Source organism: Meleagris gallopavo, chromosome 4 (genome assembly GCF_000146605.3).
Source record: "Meleagris gallopavo isolate NT-WF06-2002-E0010 breed Aviagen turkey brand Nicholas breeding stock chromosome 4, Turkey_5.1, whole genome shotgun sequence".
NCBI classification, from domain to species: domain Eukaryota; kingdom Metazoa; phylum Chordata; class Aves; order Galliformes; family Phasianidae; genus Meleagris; species Meleagris gallopavo.
In genome coordinates, this window is record NC_015014.2 from 5,445,798 (window position 1) to 5,464,950 (window position 19,153).

Consider the following 19,153-nt stretch of genomic DNA (forward strand, 5'->3'; position numbering starts at 1 on the left):
ACCATACAGCAGCAACTGGTGGGTGGTGGGGGAAGGGGGAAGCCTGCAGAATGAGCTTTTTTAGAGAAACCTGTGTTTACTGCATGCCATTTCCTCCTCCATTGAAATGTTAAAATGCAAACCTTTTCAGCAGTTACCCCTGTCCATTGAAGATAGTGCTCTCTTTTCTTGCCATTTTGTCCAAAGATTCATTTTCTTACCTTTTTTAAATTGAATTGCATAAGTCACTTATCTGCCCATGATTCCAGTCTAGCCAAGTTGTTGTGAATTTTATTGCTTTCCTATTGTGCGTTTGTTGATTCACCCATTTTGTATCATCAGCACATTTCATCAGTTTACTGCATTTCCCTCCTTTCAGGTTTGTAAAGTAAACAAAATCAATACTAACGTCAGGATATTCCACAAGTCAACTCCATTCATTCGGAACTGCTTTCTCGTTGTAAGTACCTTCTGGCTCTGGTGTGTGAGATAGTTTGTCACCCATTCAAGCAGCTCACCTCCTATAGCTCACATGTAAAGTGAGTATGAGACAGTTTGCAAGGCACCTTACGGAGTTCTTCATTAGAAGTGGAACATTGGTTCCAGTCTGGTTTGAAACAGTCTGACCAAAAAGTTGTGTAAACTCTTTAAAAAGTGAACAAATTTAGGGAGGAGGAGGTTACATACAAACAGCAGAAGAGCTCTGAAACACTCAAACCTGCTCCTCTTTGCTCATTTCTGTGTTGTAAAACTCTTCTGTGGATCATAATATTACAAGACAGCTTTTTAGCTGGTGAAAATTGGTGAAGCTTGACTGGTCTCAGTGGTGTTACAGTGATTTATGCCTGACTAGCACCCGGATCAGGCTGCTTAAGTGATGAATGACATTAATGCCCTGCCACGATGATATTTACTATCCCTGAATACATTTTTTGTGACTTTGATATCAGATATCATGATTACATGCACACATGATCTTCCATCATGATGAGCCTCAATATATCCCAGATGGAGAGGATGAGTCCCTGATGTTTGTGCTAGAAGAGTAACTGTTGTCATCTAATAAGTTACAGGCTGTTCTAATGTTGGCCACTGAAACAAATCGGACAACATTAGACTTTTGCTTTTGCTTTCTTCAGAGCAGACCTAGGTTATTCTCCAAAATGTTTACAATCAATATAAAAACAAACGTCTTACAATACAAAGCCATAAACTGTTATTTACTCTGTATCAGTACCAGCTGTGATGTGCTTAGGTGGCATTTAAGGAGGAGCTTATGCAGCAACAGACATCTGGAATGATATTCATCAGTCAGTGTACCTGTGAGGAAAGAGCTCATGAGAAGAGGAGGGAATGAAAATAATCTAGGGGATTTCATTTTGAACAAGGACAGAGACATGACAGTTAGCTTTGAAGTGGACAGTAGGTTTCATTGTACAAGTCACCAAAAATGTAGTGAGGAGCAGTCTACCCTTAGAAATATAGAGTCTCAAGCAAGAGAAAGACTGGAAAGGGATGGAAGCATCAAGATGTGAAGTAAATTGATTACAGTTATACTGCAAGTAAGTACCTTCAAAGCAGTTTTATTTATATCCCTTGAAAAATAATACATTGTAAGCGAGCCTTCAAAAAAGCTGAGAGATTCACATCTTCATGAGGCCCATCCTATTATCTCCAGTGGCATGTACAAATAAAACAGAATTTCTTCAGTGCCCTTTGACTCCACAATAAATTCCAGACAGAAAAGAGATGCTATCCTTTCATTTCTACAATATGAATGTTATCTTTGCTTCCTATTTCAAGTTCATGTACTTGTGCCTGACGTTAACAGTACTGTCTGTTGGCAATAGTGCCTACAACAACTTCTTAAAATATAGTGGACGAAGGGCTGGTCTGCATGCTGCAAGTACTATAAGCTGTATTTATTTGCCTTAAAAAAATAGAAAGAAAAAAGTGTATAGTTCTACTTCACCAGAAAAGTGCTACTGTATCTACTACTGTCTGGATTTTGACAGTTACCTAATTCAGTTTTAATGCTCAAGTGTTGCAAGGTGAGCTCTCCCTCTTTGTCATTGTTTCAGGACTGTTTTCAAGGTCTTTTGGCAAGGTAAGAAGCAGGGTAACAGCACAGAGCACAGTCTAGCCATGTTCGAATCTTTCTCCTTTCACAGTAACTATTGTTATGTCAACTGTTCTCTTCCCTGAATTGTACAGCTTAATTGTGTTTGTCAGCAAAAAGGACAAATTGGGTTTTAAAGGTGCACTGGGGCTTTCCCTCCTAACAAATCTGTTGGTCGTAATGAATGGAAGAATTGCCTTCTGCATTTTACAAGGCGTTTGGACTGGAAGATCTATCTGGTCAGTCACCCACTTCATTCTTCTGTATTCAGTGTTTCCTAATACTCCATTAAGGTGGTCGCTGCTGTGTCCTCATAAACCCATCACTCAAAATTACTATGTTCTTCCATCCAGGAACTTGCCAGTGTTGTCACTAATAGGAATGAGAAGACAACCAGTCACCTCAGCGAGACCAGTTCTTGGCTTAGTGAACCTTATGGTTTGTGTAATAGATTCTGTGGGCTTGATTCTTCATTGCTTTCACCTTGAGTAGCCACCCATGCCCATATAAAATGAGTGTTCAGAACGGTCTCATTTGGTATCCAGACAGGGCAAATGTCAAGGACTGCAGAGTAGTATGGAATTAAAAGTCTCTGATTTCAGTATTATTTCAAATTAAGAATGCTTTTTGTAGGTTTAATTTCCTGTTTTGAGGTCCCATTCTTAGTCAGGAATGAAGAGCCTGAATAATTCAGGCACTGCCTTTCATAATTTTATAATGCAGCGTGTTTTACATATTCCTAGTTACAATATAATCACTGTCATCTTTTTTCTCTGCAGTATTATTTCATTACTTCTGCCACAGTGGGCAAATACCTTGCACTATCATGGAGCACTGCAGTAGCTAGCTAAGAAGGTAGTCATAAAATACTATCTTTCCAGATCTCAAGATACTCAAGCCTGATAGAATTACACTAAGGAAGTAAACGAATGTTGTGCTGCAGTAAAAAAAACAGTATAGAAACCACCCAGAGGGCATTTAGTAGTTGCTGCTGGATTCATACTAACTAATAATCCTTGGGCCTCAAATGGGTTTTGGCATTAAAATTTTCAGTGAGTGAATAGACAGGGGACCTGTGGACTACTGTCATCTGTTGCAAGTCCCACAGTACGTGTTATTTAGCTTGTAGGTAATGGTGGTGGTGACCAACAGGACCACAATTCAGAGTGAGTGTTTTTGTGAGACAGCAGTAATGAACTCTCTCATTTAAGGTGCATTAATGACACAGTTTCAATGTGTGCTGACTGTACCCTGAGCTACAAATTAATTTGTTTTGTTCCAAATGCAGTTAGCTGTACACCCATGTGACAGCTGTCTTGAGAATGTAACCAGGTTAGGTGCTGGTGGTGAGGAACACAGCTCTGGCTTTCATAGCAGCTGACCAAAAGCGTTTGCTAAATGGAGCTCAGTTGATTTTTGAACAGAATAAATGAAATGGGCCAGATTAAAGTAGACTGCTCGCACCTTTATTGTGTGCCTCCTGCTCCCTGTCTGACTTGGTCTCCATGAGGCTGCTGCATATCAAATGCTCAGAAAAGACAATTTTATATATTTGAAAGAAATAAAAAATCACAGCCTGAAATAGCACATGGGTTGTTTGTAACTGACAAGCAATATCATAAAGGCTGCTGCTGGGAGCAGAGTATATCTGTCAAAATGTAAATTGTTTGTGACTGAAGCTCCCTCTGCAAAGATACAGCACCTACCTCTTCAAAGACCTTCTGAGAAACAAAAACCGTACATGTATCATACCTCATTGTAGAAAAGCATATGAGTGGACCTTTAAAACTATCTCCCAGGGTTTCTTTAGAATTCATGGCAAATTATATTCCAGGACACATTATTTTTTAGTGCAAATTGTAACAAAGTTGATTTAAAACATATATAGATGCAGTGAACCTGAACTAAGCCTCCACTTTTGCCCTAAACAGCACCTAGAATGGAAATATTTTGACTAACAATCTGATCCTCCCTTCATAAAACTATCACAGTTTCTCTCTAGATGGCAGTGAAGTTCTTTCAATGACAGAGATGCTTCCTTCCCCCACCTTCTTTCCATTTCTTCTGGAGACTCATTTTCAGCCATACTGCGCTATGATTTAACAAGGCTTTGATGCTGTAAGATGTTGGCAGGCACAAATCAGATTTTTTTTTTTTTTCCTAAAAGGATAATATACTGCTTTTTCAAAGTCAATTAACACTTAGGGCAAATGAAATGGGGAGAGCTAAAGGTCAATTACTAAAGGATAGCCACAGAAACCTTTCTGGTTTATACAGAGTTCATCCAGGAATTGCAGATCACTGGGAAAAGAAAGGAAATAGTAATTAGCTCATTTCATTTCTTGATGGTTACCAATAAGATGCTTTAATACAGTTTATCTGTTTTATTTTCAATCAAGTGTGACTGGTGCTAACAGTCATTTTGACCAGCCTGAGTCTGTGCTCTTTCAAGACACTATGCAGTCATCGCAGTCACTGGGAAACTGTTGTGGCAATTAATGCACCAGAGAGATATTAGCATTAAAATTTCAGGTCGGGAATGCTCTTAATGAGCTTTATGTAAAAGAAATATTGTAGCTGGGCTGTCCGTCCATTGAACAAACATGGAGATGAGAGAGACTAAGAACAAGTGCCATTCTTACTGTCATTCATCATCCGGGTTAAAACAAGGAGGTAAGCTGATGCTTAGCCTTTGGAGAAGTGTGGTGTTGACTCACTGACTTACCTACTGCTGGCTTTTTATGTCATGACTGTGGTGCTGTTCTGCAGGTGACCTGCTACGGTTATAAAGATTTAATCAGACACAGCTCCAGTGCCATCATAGCCTTCGTGTTCCTCATGTCAGTCACTGACATCAGTGAGGCAATGCACCGAAGTACAAGCGATATTTGAATTCTTTTGAGATGTGTGCCTTGTTTGGAAAAGGCAGATTCATGTCAAGAGAGCATAAAGCTTTAATAAAACTAATAGAAAGACAAAATTCAAGGACCATCCATAACAAAATGGGGCAGCAGATTAGTGTCTGGTAAGTTTAACGGTGAGCATACGTGAAAATGGCCAGACTTGACTTGAATCTGTGCTTTCCGCTTGCCTTTTGTAAGTCGAACAGCTTTCCAGGCAAGACTCACACTTAAGATTGCAGTCACAGTTCATTTCTATCTTTTTTAAAAATAACTCTGCTGAGTTTAATAACCTTTTCCTTTTTGAATAAGGAGTTTCTGTTTGCAGTCACATGAAAAGAAAAAAAGGCCAGTGCTACAGGCAGCAGGAGATTATTTCATGCCTACCTACTCAAAGAGGGTTTTACAAGAGCACGAGGGCCAGGGAAAGCACATAATGAGCAAACTCTTGTGAGGTAAATTATTATTTGGGATTTTGAATGGGTCCTTAACGTGTGGGGGAAACTGTACTGCCAACTAGCTGTGTGTGGCACTTGACTTTCAGCTAAGTAGTGACTTATCAGATAGCTGTCATCCCTTGCCTCATTTCACTGTCTGTGACAGCAGGAAAAGGAGGAAAAAAAGTGCTGGGCATAGAAGTCGTGCTCCGTTATATGCTGCTGTGTCAGAGAGACAAAGCTTTTTCTAGCCATAGATGTGTGTGTAGTGCACTAATTGTCTGCCCCCACCTACGCACAGCCAGCAAACTGTCCTTTTGGCTTGAAAAGCACAGTAGTTAGGCTCAGGAGCAATAGGCACCCAGGCTCGGTGCTTAATTTGTTTCCTTGAGTTACAAAGGGAGTGAGGATTAATTGTGGAGCTACAGGGCATGTCCTGCTTTAAGGATATATGTAGATTTTTCCCATAGCACCAACCATAGTGTGGTGACAGTTAAGGTAACTGGAGAGCTCAGAGGCTGTGGGTATATTTACATTGCACAGTTTGCTCAAAAATGAACCACTTCTCTTAAAAACATGGTAGTTGTGTCAGCATAGTGTTTTCTGCAGACTGATCCTTGCTGAAGGGTCTCTCTGGTACTCATCCAGGGATGTGTAGCATATAGCACTACATTGGTAGTGTGTCTGTGGTAGCAAAGCTCCTGCCCAACGTTTTGGGCAGATTTTAGAGCACTTGCAGAGCTACGTAATGTGTGGGGCTGTGCTTTGCTTACCTTTTACTCTGATGTTTGTGTTTTTCTGCCTGTATCCACTTATTTTCCCACAGATTTTGTTGAATTAGAAAGCAAGCATCCAGAATATTTAGAGTTATGAATGTCCAGAACAACTGAGCATGTTCACTGAACGTGTCCATATCAGCTGTGCTGTGTGTACAACTGATGTTAGTATGTTGTGTAGCTCATTGCAAGGGTCAGCCTCTGTTCACATGTGGCGTGTGCATTTCTTTGTATATGATAAACAACTAAGGCTATTTCATGTTTGTTGCTGTAATGACACTAAAAGAATTTTGGGGATCACTCCTTAGAACGTGAGCCACTTCGCTATGGTATCTGCTTTATTAGCCACGTATTGGAGAGCAAGATGTTCCAGCAGACTGTGTCTGTAGTGACACGTCCGGGGAGAAACATTCCCACACAATCAGCATAGTAGATTTTCTCCCCTCCCTGCCTTTTTTGGACTTCTATTTTGTTCTCCTTTGAATGTGATCTTTGCTATTCTACTTAAAATAAAATACAATAAAGGAAATTTAGATGTGATGTTTTTCTTCACAGCATAGAATTGGTAAGCTAGTGAGAACAGCTGTTCTGTGTTTCAGCAAAATAAGGAAATGCAGAAATGAGCAACAGTATAAAAAAAAAAAATAAAAAAATGGAGTGATCAAAAACAGTCCCTAAAGCTTTGTTTGTGTATACCGTCTTTGCATCTGAGCCAGCATCCATAGAAATCAATGATACCTTCTTTTCTTTGTTGTTGATAGAAGCAGCTTCAAGCAGAATTGCCAAAGTATGTTAGACTAGTTTCCCAGTGTGTTATGTTTTAGGGAACCTACTCTCCCACCGCTTTATATACTGTGCACTCCACTGTTTTACAATGGAGTAAGCACGTGAGAGAAGTATATATTGCAAGATTTTCAATTGTTAGTTTTTAATATATGAGTTCAGCAAATATTTTAAAAATATATTTTCAGTACATCTTTATCTAAGTGTTACAAAGAAAAAATATAATTATAGTTCTTTTCTGCAGTAGTAAGATTCTTTAAAAAAAAATGAAATCTTTTTTCATGAGCTGATGTCATGGTTTGTTTGAAGCAATCTAATTCTCCGTGTATAAAACAGGACAGCATGTGACAACTGCCATATGAGATTGCTTGTGGTCCTGCTTGTGAACCACTCAGATCAGTCAGAAGCTTTAAAAAGCACGCATTTTGTTCTGAAACCCAAGTGATCAGGTAGCTGGAGAGAAGTCATTTATGAGAAAAGATTAAAGTCTCCCAATAATCATTCAGTAATGCATCTGCATTCTTCACTGTTTTGATTGCTGTTGATAGTACTATCAGAGCTACTAACATATGTTTGCTGTGGATATTCCCAGTATTCCAGCATTTCTTGTGGATTGTAAAAAGAGTAACAAAAGTGAATTTAAAACAAGTGAATTGACATTTAATGGCTCTTGATAGAGAGGTGTTGGTGAGATAAGCCTTACTAATTCAGCTGTTCTTCTGGGTGGTAGATACTGTTTTTATTTTCATTCATGCTATAAAATAAATTTAACTTTTCTTTCTTGACTTTCTTGGAATCTGTTCACTTATGACTCTTGCTTAGTAAAAATAGGGCTTGTCTTACTGGAAATGATTTTCTGAGTCTTTTGTTAGGCACTGGGCTGATGTGACAAGGTCGATAGGAATTAAAAAATGCAGAGAATTCGTATCTCTTTCATTCATCCTTTGTATAGGTAAGGGAATAGCTCAATTTTGAAGTAGCTTCTGGACTGAAAGAAAAGCAAATCTATGGCACTGAGATAATGCATTGATATCATCTCTCTGTGAACTTGGAGCTAGAATGAAGTCTTAGGATGTTACACACCACATGGAAACACAATATGTTAAGGACTGAACAGGGTTTATCAAGACTCAGAATATTCACTTGCTTTCCCAGTGTCTCTTTCTTTTTCACGCCCTGAAGTTGTAGGCGTACCTATAGGATGCTGAGGTAACTCATCTTTGCGGGAGTAGGCAGGAGCATTTGTGAAGCATCAGTGTTAGAAAGCTTACAACAATCTCCATTGCTTGGACAGATCTACAAGAAAGCAGAAAACTTTCAAGATTTTTTCTTTTCAAGCTCCTTTGCAGTCTAACCTGAAAAAGAAAAGACTGTGATAGAGATCTTCATCAATGAGGAATTTAGCTGAAATATTTTGTCAGTCTCATTTGATGCAACTGCCAACAGATTGTGATTATCTGTACAACATTTGAATGCTAAAGGGGCACTAAAGATCCTTATACACTATTAAATACTTTCTGAATAAATATAAGCTTCTTTGGTTCAAGCTGTTCCCAGGAATGTTTTCTCACCTATGTAGAAACCAAGTCTTGATATATCATGTATTTGTCCTATGTATGGGAACTGTGGAGTCACAGGCTGAACCACTGATTGATCACCTGAGGACAAGACTGAGTCAGCCCTGGGAGCACAGGTGAAGCTGTAGACCTCATTTAAGGGCTGACTGCCACTGGGGAAGGGTCTATTTCTGGAGATCCCTCCTCTGTGGAGTCTTTCCTGTGAACTTAGTTCTTTGGATACAGGTGAGCATTCTTTTTCTGCTTGTTTCTTTCCTCCATTTTCACCACAATGATCTTTCCAGCTGTAAGACCAACTGTAACAGTCCTGTAACCAAGAAATTCCTAAAATACTGTTGGAATTCAGAGCAGTTATTTAATTGATCACAAAATTGAGTTTGCTGTGAGTTGACATTTTAACATAGTGCTAATTTCATATTCCTCAAAAGTGAAATAAAACCTCACCTCATTCTGTTTCCCAGTGTCAGACTCAGAACAGTAGTTGTCATTAATTTTGCTACTGGAAAGAATGTACTTTAAAAAAAAAATCTTGTTTTCCAGCTCCTTCCTGAGAGGAGTAATATTACACTTTAACTTTCTCTTATTTTCAGCAAGGCTTCAATTCGAATGCTAATTAAGCAGCATATATTGATTGATGCTGAATTTGTCTTATGCCTGGCATATGTATATTACATCCCATATGAAAAGAAGTTTAAGCGAGGGTAATAATCATATCTTTCTTGTCAAGAGGATACATGTAGATTTTCTGAGGGTGTGATATTATGTTCTTGCAGTGATGAAGTGATCAGTGGCCTTATTTCTTGAAACACTTGAGAAAATCTGTGAGATAACTCATTTGTGTTACTCTCGAGTGTTTCATACTTCATCGTGTGATTCTAAACCTGTTTTATTTTAAGGGAGGAGTTTGTTTCTTTTTCTTATTTGTGTACTATAGGGATGATGTGCAAGGGAATATAGAGTGTGTCAGAATGCTTTCAGATTCATCATTTCAATAATTTCTTCTGCAACAATGGTTTAATTAGAGGAGTATTCTTTTAGTAAGGGCTTTTGTATATTTTTAATGAAATTGAAGAGCATGAAATGTGGTTTCTCTGATTTTAAATGAAGCCACTTTTAGAGAAATAAAATGAGAAATGAAGAAATTGTTGAAGTCACAGTGCATGAAATTAAGAGAACCCTGACTATACTGGCAACTAGTTTTTTCTTTAGTATTTTGATGACCATAGAGCTAAATAGTTGTGGGCTAATTGCTAAGAGATTTTCTTGTTTTGGTTCATAGGCCTTTGACAGTTATATTGGCTTACATTCATTTGAGCAATTCATGATCCCATCCTGCAGTTTCCTTGAGGCTGGTGGAGTCTTGTGCTATGGTAGAGCTTCACAGAGTCTTCACAGAAGACACACAGCCTTCTGTGCATGGAGAATACTTTTGTAGGCAGATACATTAAAATCAATGAGAGTTTGCATGACCCTTGTCTTTTCTTGACTACAAAGAGCTGCAGAATCAGAGCTATTAGTGGGATTTTGTAAGTTCAATGTGGTTGCAAGTTCCTAGTCATCTATGGAAAAATCTAATCTCGTGCACTGAGACTTGTGAGTTAAGCTTGTCTAAGGGCAAAAATCAGCCAACCAGTCTCTCAACCCACCTCCTCAGTAGAATGAAGGGAAAGAAGGATGAGAAGGCTATGGGTTGAGATAAAGACAGGGAATTTGCTTGACGAGGAGGGTTATGGGCAAAACATACTAATTTTGAGGAAAATTAATATATTGCAAATTAAAATAAATTATGGTAGCAAAATACAAACACTAAAACAATGACCGTTTCCCTCCCCCTCCCAACTCAACTTCATTTCTTTACTCCCAATCTCTCTATCTAGCACCGAGCAGCTCAGGTGAATGAGAGGATACAATCAGTACACATCATTTCTCTGCAGCTTCTTCCCTCTCACATCTGTTCCCTGCTCCATCATGGTCCTCTGCACAGGCTACAAGACAATCTCTGTTTCAGTGCCTGATACACCACCTCCCTCTCCTTCCTCACTGATCTTACAGTTTCCAATGCAGTTTCTCGCTCTTTATTCCTTACTTTCCCAGTCCTTTTTTTTCACTTTTTCTTTAACACTCATGGGTGCCAGCAGCTTGGCTGATGGGCTCAGCTATGTCCTACAGTGGTTCCAATGGAGCTAGCTGTGCCCAGCACAGCTTAGCCTTGTCGATCCTTGTCTCTTCTCCCTTAGGCCACAACTGCAGCCATTCACTGCCTCCCCCTGAAAAATAGCCCTCCTATGCAGTGCAGGGAAGTATGCGGTTCATTCTGGCCTTCAAAGAAAGAGTATAGGATGATATATAGCTGTGACAAATGTGCTGATCATAGTACTTGAGCAATGGTTTTAGGGATGCTCTACTTTCAGAGAAAAATCATTAGATCATTAACATATTTAGACTGTATATTAGCCCCTGTTTCCAAATTGTTCCTTAAACAATAATCAATCCCTTAACAATTACTGCAGGTCTTTTGGGGTCAAATTTTCAATTAATTTTCTTTAGAGAAGTCCCTTTTGAGTAAGTAACTTGAATATGAGGAATGTAAAGAACATGACTGTAATTTTGAGTAATAGATCTATCCCCTGACTTAAAAATATTAGATTCACCTGTGTGTGCCCAGTTGAACTGTTGTTTTTTCTGGTAGATCCTGACCTGTTCTGTAACCTGGAAATGTTGCATGGGAAAGATGTTTGGAAATGGGCCTGTGCCCTTTGTAAGTGCTCCCCCTTGAAGAAATTCTGCTTGTTCTGAAACAAGTTGATATTTCTGTTTAAAAGCAAGATCCCTTTTCAATGATAAAGAATTCCTTTGTTTTTGTTCTCGAGCAGACTTGACCAATAGTGTTCTCTGTGACTCTTCTTTTTCTTGAAAAATACAATTTCAACTAAATCAAAGTTTCACAGATACTTGCCATTCTGAATAATGAAAAGTTCTAACAGCAAACACTCAATGATACCTTTATTTAGATGTTTGGTAATAGAAATCAATGCAGCATGTGTGAGAAAATGCTTAATACCACCTGGGTAGGAACATGCAGGACTGCAGTCAGCTGATGTGCTGCAGGCAGTATTGCACTTTATCTATTTCTTATCTGCTCTCTTTTCTGCCAATCAGTCATGAACACACCCCACAAGCCAGAGAATACCTTCAATATCATCTACTGACTTTTCCAGTTTCTGGATTTGCTGTATGAGATTGTATTTCATTTGGAGTCAGTGTAAGAAAGCTGGCCATCTCCAAATGCTCAGAAGGCTGGCCTATGTTGTTTTAGGGGGGAAATGAAAAAAGGTAAGCATTTCTTGATGAGGTTAGAGTGGGAATCTGCGGATTATTTAATAATTTAGCAGAGAAGAGTATTATTTCAGCATGTGTGTCTGTTTGCAGAGACTGAATGGCAAGTCACTAACTCCTGTCAAAAACAGTGGTTTTTTTCTAGTCTTGGAAATTAATGATCAGTTCATGTAACTGAGAAATGATGGGGGATCAGAAATACTGTTGCATGAGAATGGAAATAATTGTTTGCAGTTTTCAGGAGAAGGATTTGGACTGCATGCAAACTGTTACTTTCCATCTCTAATTGAAGATGTGTTATTTGTGGGAAGACAAATAACTCAATACTTCCCTGCACTGCATAGGAGGGCTATTTTTCAGGGGGAGGCAGTGAATGGCTGCAGGTGTGGCCTAAGGGAGAAGAGACAAGGATTGACTTGACATTGACAAACTTGAGTGGAATACAAAGCCAAGAAAATGGGCTCAAATTGGCCTTGTAAGTGATTAACTAGCTCATACTGTGATACTCCTATTATTCCTAGGAATTCCACAGGTTGCTAAATTTTTGTCTAAACTTTTGTCTGTACAGATGCTAGTTACACAGTGGCAGTTGAAAGAGGTGTTGAAGCACAAATGCAGAAAGACTTTGATTTCTGCATTTGATTTTGACTTTGATTTCTAAAAGAAAAATCTTTTATTTTGGAGACTAAAACAAGTACAAAGGGTAATTTTTAAATGATGGTGTCTATGAAATTTTTCTTAAGAAATGTTTTCTTAACAAATGTTCCATAGATATTATTATTTAAAACTTGATACTCATTAGATTAGGAAGCCTGTATGCATATAGGAGAGTTTCATCCTGTATGGATGCAATTGAGGAATCTCTTATGTCTGTTCTTAAGAAGAGGCAAAATCTGCTTGCTTTTTATCTTTAGCTGATGGTGAAGTGGTACTCTATTTTACTGCAACTATGCTTTGGTACATATGTTGCTGCTAGGTGAACATTAGATTAGATTAATGTATTTGCCATAGATATTTAATAAAAATAATGTGAAATTATGTAGTTTTGCTAACTTTATTCAAAATGATGTGAAAAGCACAACTAGATTACAGTAACTTTTTTTTTTAGCACTTTTTTTTTTGGTGGGTATAGAGATTTACAGCAGGGCTGCTGCATACAGGATATAAAGAATAGAGCAAACACATTAGAAGCCATTAATACTCTCTCCTAGAGAGCTGACTCAGTTCTCCTCTAGTTGTTTGAGAAAGGCAGGAGATCAGCTGGGATTTATGACCTCACCTGTATTTTCAAGTGGCATTTTTTGAAAAGTGAATGAGATGTTGTTAGAGACCATAAAACAATACAGATTTCTTAGGGCTTCTAGAGTACATCGTGCAATGAACATGTTTCCTCACCATAATCTTGAGATGTTCATTGCTTCTTTAATCGTCTTGTCTGTCTGCTTTTAAAAAGAGATAGAAATTGATGTATGTATAGCAGCTTCATAAGGAATAATAACATCTGACTGTTTGCTCATCACAAGCGTTTCAGTCTGGTCGTACTTATGAATGAATGAGCTTCATTCATGCCTCCTCTTAAATAAATTTGCATGTATGAATTGTGTCACGATTAAGGCAGGAGTGGACTTATTCTCTGGATGACTGTTAAAGTACCTGGTACACCACCAAGGACTTGAGTGACTAAGCTGTCAATGGATGTTATCATTAAATCCTGGAGACTAAAAAGCCTCAGAGAACATTGTTACAGTTTTCTAAGACTAGATTTGTCTTCTTTAGCTGAACTGGCTTGCACCACACTCTGTTATCCCTCAATTTCTTAGTTTGCTCAGAGTAAGATTATCTGAAGTGTGAGTGGCCCTAAGGATAAGGCTACCTTATTATTATTGTAATCTGAACTTGACCCTTGATGCCTGTCCAAAATGCTGCTGCTTTTTTTTTTTTTTTTCTGTCCAGCTTAAGAAAGAAAGAAGTGCAAATTTCTAGTGCAGAGAACCTTACTTTGTTGGTCTTGTGAACACATTTTTGTGTTTATTAAGTCTAAGTAAAAAGAGAAGTCATTGCAATAATATTGTGCATTTCAGAAAACTATTTAAAATGTTCAATAGCCTTGCAATGTATATGTCAGTACATTACATAGATTCATATTGCAATATCTTAGTGGAAGTAGAGATGCTCTCCTCTGAATTGAAAGGTTGCTAGGAGAGACAGCTGCTGGCTGCACAAAGAACTTTATTTTATGAAGTGAGAATGCAGCAGCAAATGGTATTCCAGCCTCTCACAGAGGAACCATGCATGTAATTGGGCCGCCTACTGTAAAATAAAAAAACTGATTTTCTGTGACTATATACGTTTCACAAGGAAAATTTAACATTTTCATTGTATTAATCCAGATGATCTTTATTTAAGTGGGGAATAATTTTAAATAATAGGTAATTAACTCTTTATTTATTTTCCTTTCCTATTCTTTCTTTTTCCTCAAGTAATATTAATCATTTCAGAAAAATGGCAGTGGTATTTTCAAAGAAAAAATAACCTAAAAAATGAAGAGAGCATTCTTTGGAGCTACAGTTCTGTTGCGCACACACACACAATCTGAACTTGTCAGTGTTTGCAAGTGGGAATGACTGACTTTTAAAGAACAAGAACCATGTGTTTACTCTTCATTGTTCCTACCCGGAGATACAGCCTTGAATTTGAGCTCCCGTAAATCTGTGTGCAGCCTGGGTGGGATATTTAAAGCCCTTCTCATTTGCCTTCATCTGCTGTGCTGGTTTAGGATCAATCTTTACTGAATTTAATTGAAAAAGAAACCTCTGAGAGTGGTTGGTAAGCCTGGCTAATTTGTACAACAACAATGTTTACAAAAACAAACATATAAAAAATAAAAATAATAAAAAAACTAAAAAATCCCACCCAAAACTAAAAACTCTCAAAATGAAGTAAATCTGTTTATTGTAAGTAAGATTTCATAAAATAATTTCTATTGACATCCTTCACACATGAGAATGATAGGACTTAATATTCAGTTGACAAGGTTTTTGTGCAGCTATAGATTTATTATGTGGCGTACTCATCAAATATGAGTGACTTCTATCAAGTAAATAATAATTGTAACAGCTTTCTAGGCTACGGAACTATGGTGTAAAATCATTACTTTCTCTATACTATTATGTTAATGTGACCCTTTCCAAGAAAGTACAGCTCAAGAACTCCCTGTAACAACTTTGGATGAAATAGATTCCGAAAACAAAACAGGACAAAACTGTTATGAGAAGAGAAAGAAAGAAGCCCATCTGTCACCAGATAGGATTTGCTTCACTTACATCTGAGAGAAAACTTTGGCTTTTTGGAGGTAAGAATTAATCATATGCTACTTCTTTCCCATTCCATTTGAAACTGTAGAACAGCCCTTTCATTTCTGACTGTGGCAGACCTTCAGTTAGGTATACACTTCTTTAGCTTCTTTGAAAAATAGCTTGTTTAACTAAGAGGTTTGTCTGGATGTTATTTTTCAAAAGTGACAGTAGGTTCTTAGAAGCTTTTTGCTCAGAGTTGTTTGGGACTTGTTGACGTTAAAAAATGAAGCTGAAAAGTATCAGTCACTTTTTCATCATTCTTAGGCTGTCTGTAGTAGTGCATAGGATGATCTTTATATGTATACCATGTTAGACACTAGCTGGTGCCTAATACAGCAAGTTATAAAGCTAGTCTGTACCATCTTACCCTAGCTTATAGATTCAGTAAATTAGTTATAATGCATGTCACGTGCACAGTGAACCTTTAAGTGAAAGTGAATTTCAGATTCAGGAAAAAAAAAATCACCAAAAAAAAAAAGGCTAGTAATTAGAACCCAACTTTCCTTGCATTGACAGCAGTTGAGTCATTTATTAACTCAATGTACCACAGTAACAGAGCAACATCACACTTGATTGAAATCTTGGCCAAGTCTGACAGATGTTTTCAACTCATTGTCAATCTCAAGTATGTTTTAATGAGTTTCAAGTGGCTGGAGCTCCCCTCTGCAGATGCCACTGTTACTGAGACCGTGAAAAGAATCTTTAGGGCAATGACAGCATGGAAAATTCCTTTGAGTAAATGATATATCAGAAGAAATCCTGACTAGCAACACAAGTGTAGTTCTGGAGAATGATCTTTACATTTTGAATCTGATGATTTGGTGCAAAATCATTTGAGTTTAGGTGAATATCCCAAGTAAAACTGAAATTTTGGAAGGGAGCATTCTTTAAGGATTACTTATAAATCCTATTTCCAAGTAACTGCTGATTACTGCTATTTCTGCTTATGCTTCTAGGTCTGGCTGGGAGTCTGAAGAATAAAAGCACATCAGAATAAAACCCACAACAAATATTTAATTCAATATTTTATACTGGGAGGAGCAGAAAGGCTGGTGACTCTAAAATTTGAAAACTTCAGACTGGATCAAGTGCAAAGATAGTGATTAAAGCACTGACTGAAAGCTTTACCTGTTTTGATGACTCTGAATAAAGTCTCTGAATAAAAAAAACACACATTTCACATTGTTTTTGCTGATATTAAAACAATCTAAAGCAGTTTTTCAGACTCAATATGTGTAGACTGATAATATATAGAAATTCGTAAGGAAATTGTGCGTATAGAAAGAGTTGAAATCAGATTATGGGTCCCAAAATATAGCGAAGAGTACTCAAATTTATCAAGTGATTAATTTTAAATCCTCAAGTAACTAGAATTTGTAAGTGCAGAAAAATCTAATTTATGATATTATGATATTTATTATTCTACACAGGTGATTTAACATACACATTCTGTTGAAATACCTATGAAAGTAAGAGCTTCTTTATAATGAAAAGATTTATATGGCATAAGTAAGTGGCAAAAGGTTCACATTTTATATAGCTTTTGCACTGGCATCTGAATGAATGATGTGTTGGAAATATTGTTTCTGAATCATGAATCCAGAATTCCATCTATGGTAGGGTCTAATGACTGCATCTGTTCAGAAGAATCCCTTAATCTCTAAAAGCTGCATGGCAAACAACAAGCAAAACTGATTTTGTGCTAACTGCAGCTCATTTTTATTCTTTCAGAAAGATGGAGTTATGTGCTCCAATCCAGTGTCGCTGGAACTTATACCTTTATCTCACTGAGGTACATGTTAAAATTGAGCCTTAGAGCAGCCTATAAAAGAATTCTCTGATATTTGTATAAAAAAGTGAGATATCACAATTTGTGAAAGCTGTTGTTCGATCTGGCAGCTCCTGGGATCTGGCCGTTTTGTTGTTTCTTATGTTAAGCTTGTTGAAAGTTGCCTTTGAATTTTCTTCTTCTTCCAGCTTTACTGTTATCATATGGTATACTCTATGCATTGATGGGGAACGTGAGAATGAATAGTTTATGACCAGAGGTACTATTGAGATCCGGGATAATTCCTTGGAGCCATCTGCAAGGAATGCAGATGTAGGGAGTACAGAAATGAATGCTTATGTGGTTGCAAGTTTGGAGATAAGAAGACAAAGTTGTCTGAAATAGGGTTGTTTGGAGCAATTTTTGCGTGTAATAGTCTAACGTAATGTATGAAATGAGGAAAGCATGTATGCCTGTTCCACTTTCCAGGCTATGGCTATCAGGCCAGACTTCAGAACTGGAAAATGTTCTGGCTGTGCACCAAACCAAAGATATGCTGACATTTTGTTGTAATTAGTAATGCCACTCTTTGTTAATCACAACCTGTTAAAATCAAATATGCAGGTTATCACCTACTTAAACTTCATTCCAAAGAAGAAAGAACAATACTTTAAATCTGTTCCAGTTTGCATAATAAGAAACATTATTAACTTGCATTTATACCACTGTAATTCATTGACAGGATTTTCTTGTTCATTCGCTGTGAAAGTAGATCTCTGAGAAACCCAGCATTAGAAATTTGGATTCATGTTTTCACTGGAATAAATCATACTTTGGGTTTCAGCTTATGAGGAAAATCAGGGGTTTGCTTGAGAAGACTCTGGTGACTCTCAAACACGTATGCTGATTAGTACTGGTGTATCACCAGCTGGAACTACTTAAGCTGGAGGGCACTTTAGATTCTTCCCATTTCCATCTGTAATTGGCAAGTGTATTTTCTGCCTACAATCAATTGCTTTTATATTCTGAGTAATATCCGTAAGTAAGAACAAATATTACAGCAGCTACAGAAGCTATTGATTGTAGGCAGAAAATGCCCTTTCTAAATGCCACTAGAGATGACTGATGTATGAAGAAAATCTGTGACATCATTAACATGGCCAATAAACTTGTCACTTGGCAAACCAAGGAATGAACACAAGTAAATGTGATTCTCTATGAATCATGGCATGCAGACAAGGGAAGGATCAAACGAGAGCATCATGCAAAAAGACCAACCTATTGAGCTAGTAAGCTTAAAAAAAAAAAAAGACAAAAAATTCCAATGGATATACTGCATAGAAAGCATCAGAGGTCCTGGGTTTTTTTTCCTTTTTTTTTTTTTGTTTAGAAAAGAAACTGGAACAGTATCCTGGAGGCCAACAAATGGCTATCAGTTCTAGATTCACAGAAGATGTATTTTCAGTCCTTAAAGTATTCACCTAGATGGCAGTCATCATGCAGAAATAGAAATATAAAGATCATAGGATTTAGACGGTTGTTTTTGTTCAGCATGTATTTAAGTTATGATGTTGCATTCTTGACAAACTTTCTGAACACTATAATCTGTATCTTCAATGATCCTTGCTAATAATTGATAATTTTAACTATTAAACTGTGTTCTGTGAAAGATGGGGAGATGAGAATTGGGAGAAATTTTTTTCAGTTTTTTTGGTTCTAAAACATGAGCTTGAGGAAAATATTACTTCCTAAACTGTGGTATCGGGCTAGGGATATTAAATTCTGCAATGACAGATCCATTCTTACAAATTACAGAAATCTCAGATGAAACTTTGTGATGGGAGGGAAAGCTGAAATTAGTCAGAGCTGCAAGTTCTTGAGAACAGCAAAGCTCAAGACCTAGATTTTAAATCATCTTACTCTGGAAGTCTGCTTACCAGTAAGTACACAGAAATGGTGGATTAGCATTTCCCATGTCAGCAATTGACTGTCTGCATTTTGAAGTGTTTGGCACATATGCTGTATCTTCTGTTCCACTCTTTATTTCTGTAGTATTTTAGGATCATAACAAAAGACTCCCCTTGTACTCCACTCTCTATGTTTAATAGTTGCTACTCCTTGA

At 37.5% G+C, this 19,153-nt stretch overlaps 1 long non-coding RNA gene across 1 annotated transcript in view; it reads left to right on the forward strand.

Moving 5' to 3' along the window:
• The window catches only part of LOC104910512, a 27,726-nt gene extending 9,408 nt beyond the window's left edge, over positions 1-18,318 (forward strand). Inside the window, exons 4-6 of the long non-coding RNA XR_793126.3 lie at positions 359-439; positions 15,100-15,259; positions 16,220-18,318. This is a non-coding gene — a long non-coding RNA (uncharacterized LOC104910512). The remainder of the gene's footprint in view (positions 1-358; positions 440-15,099; positions 15,260-16,219) is intronic.
• The last annotated feature ends 835 nt before the right edge of the window (positions 18,319-19,153 follow it).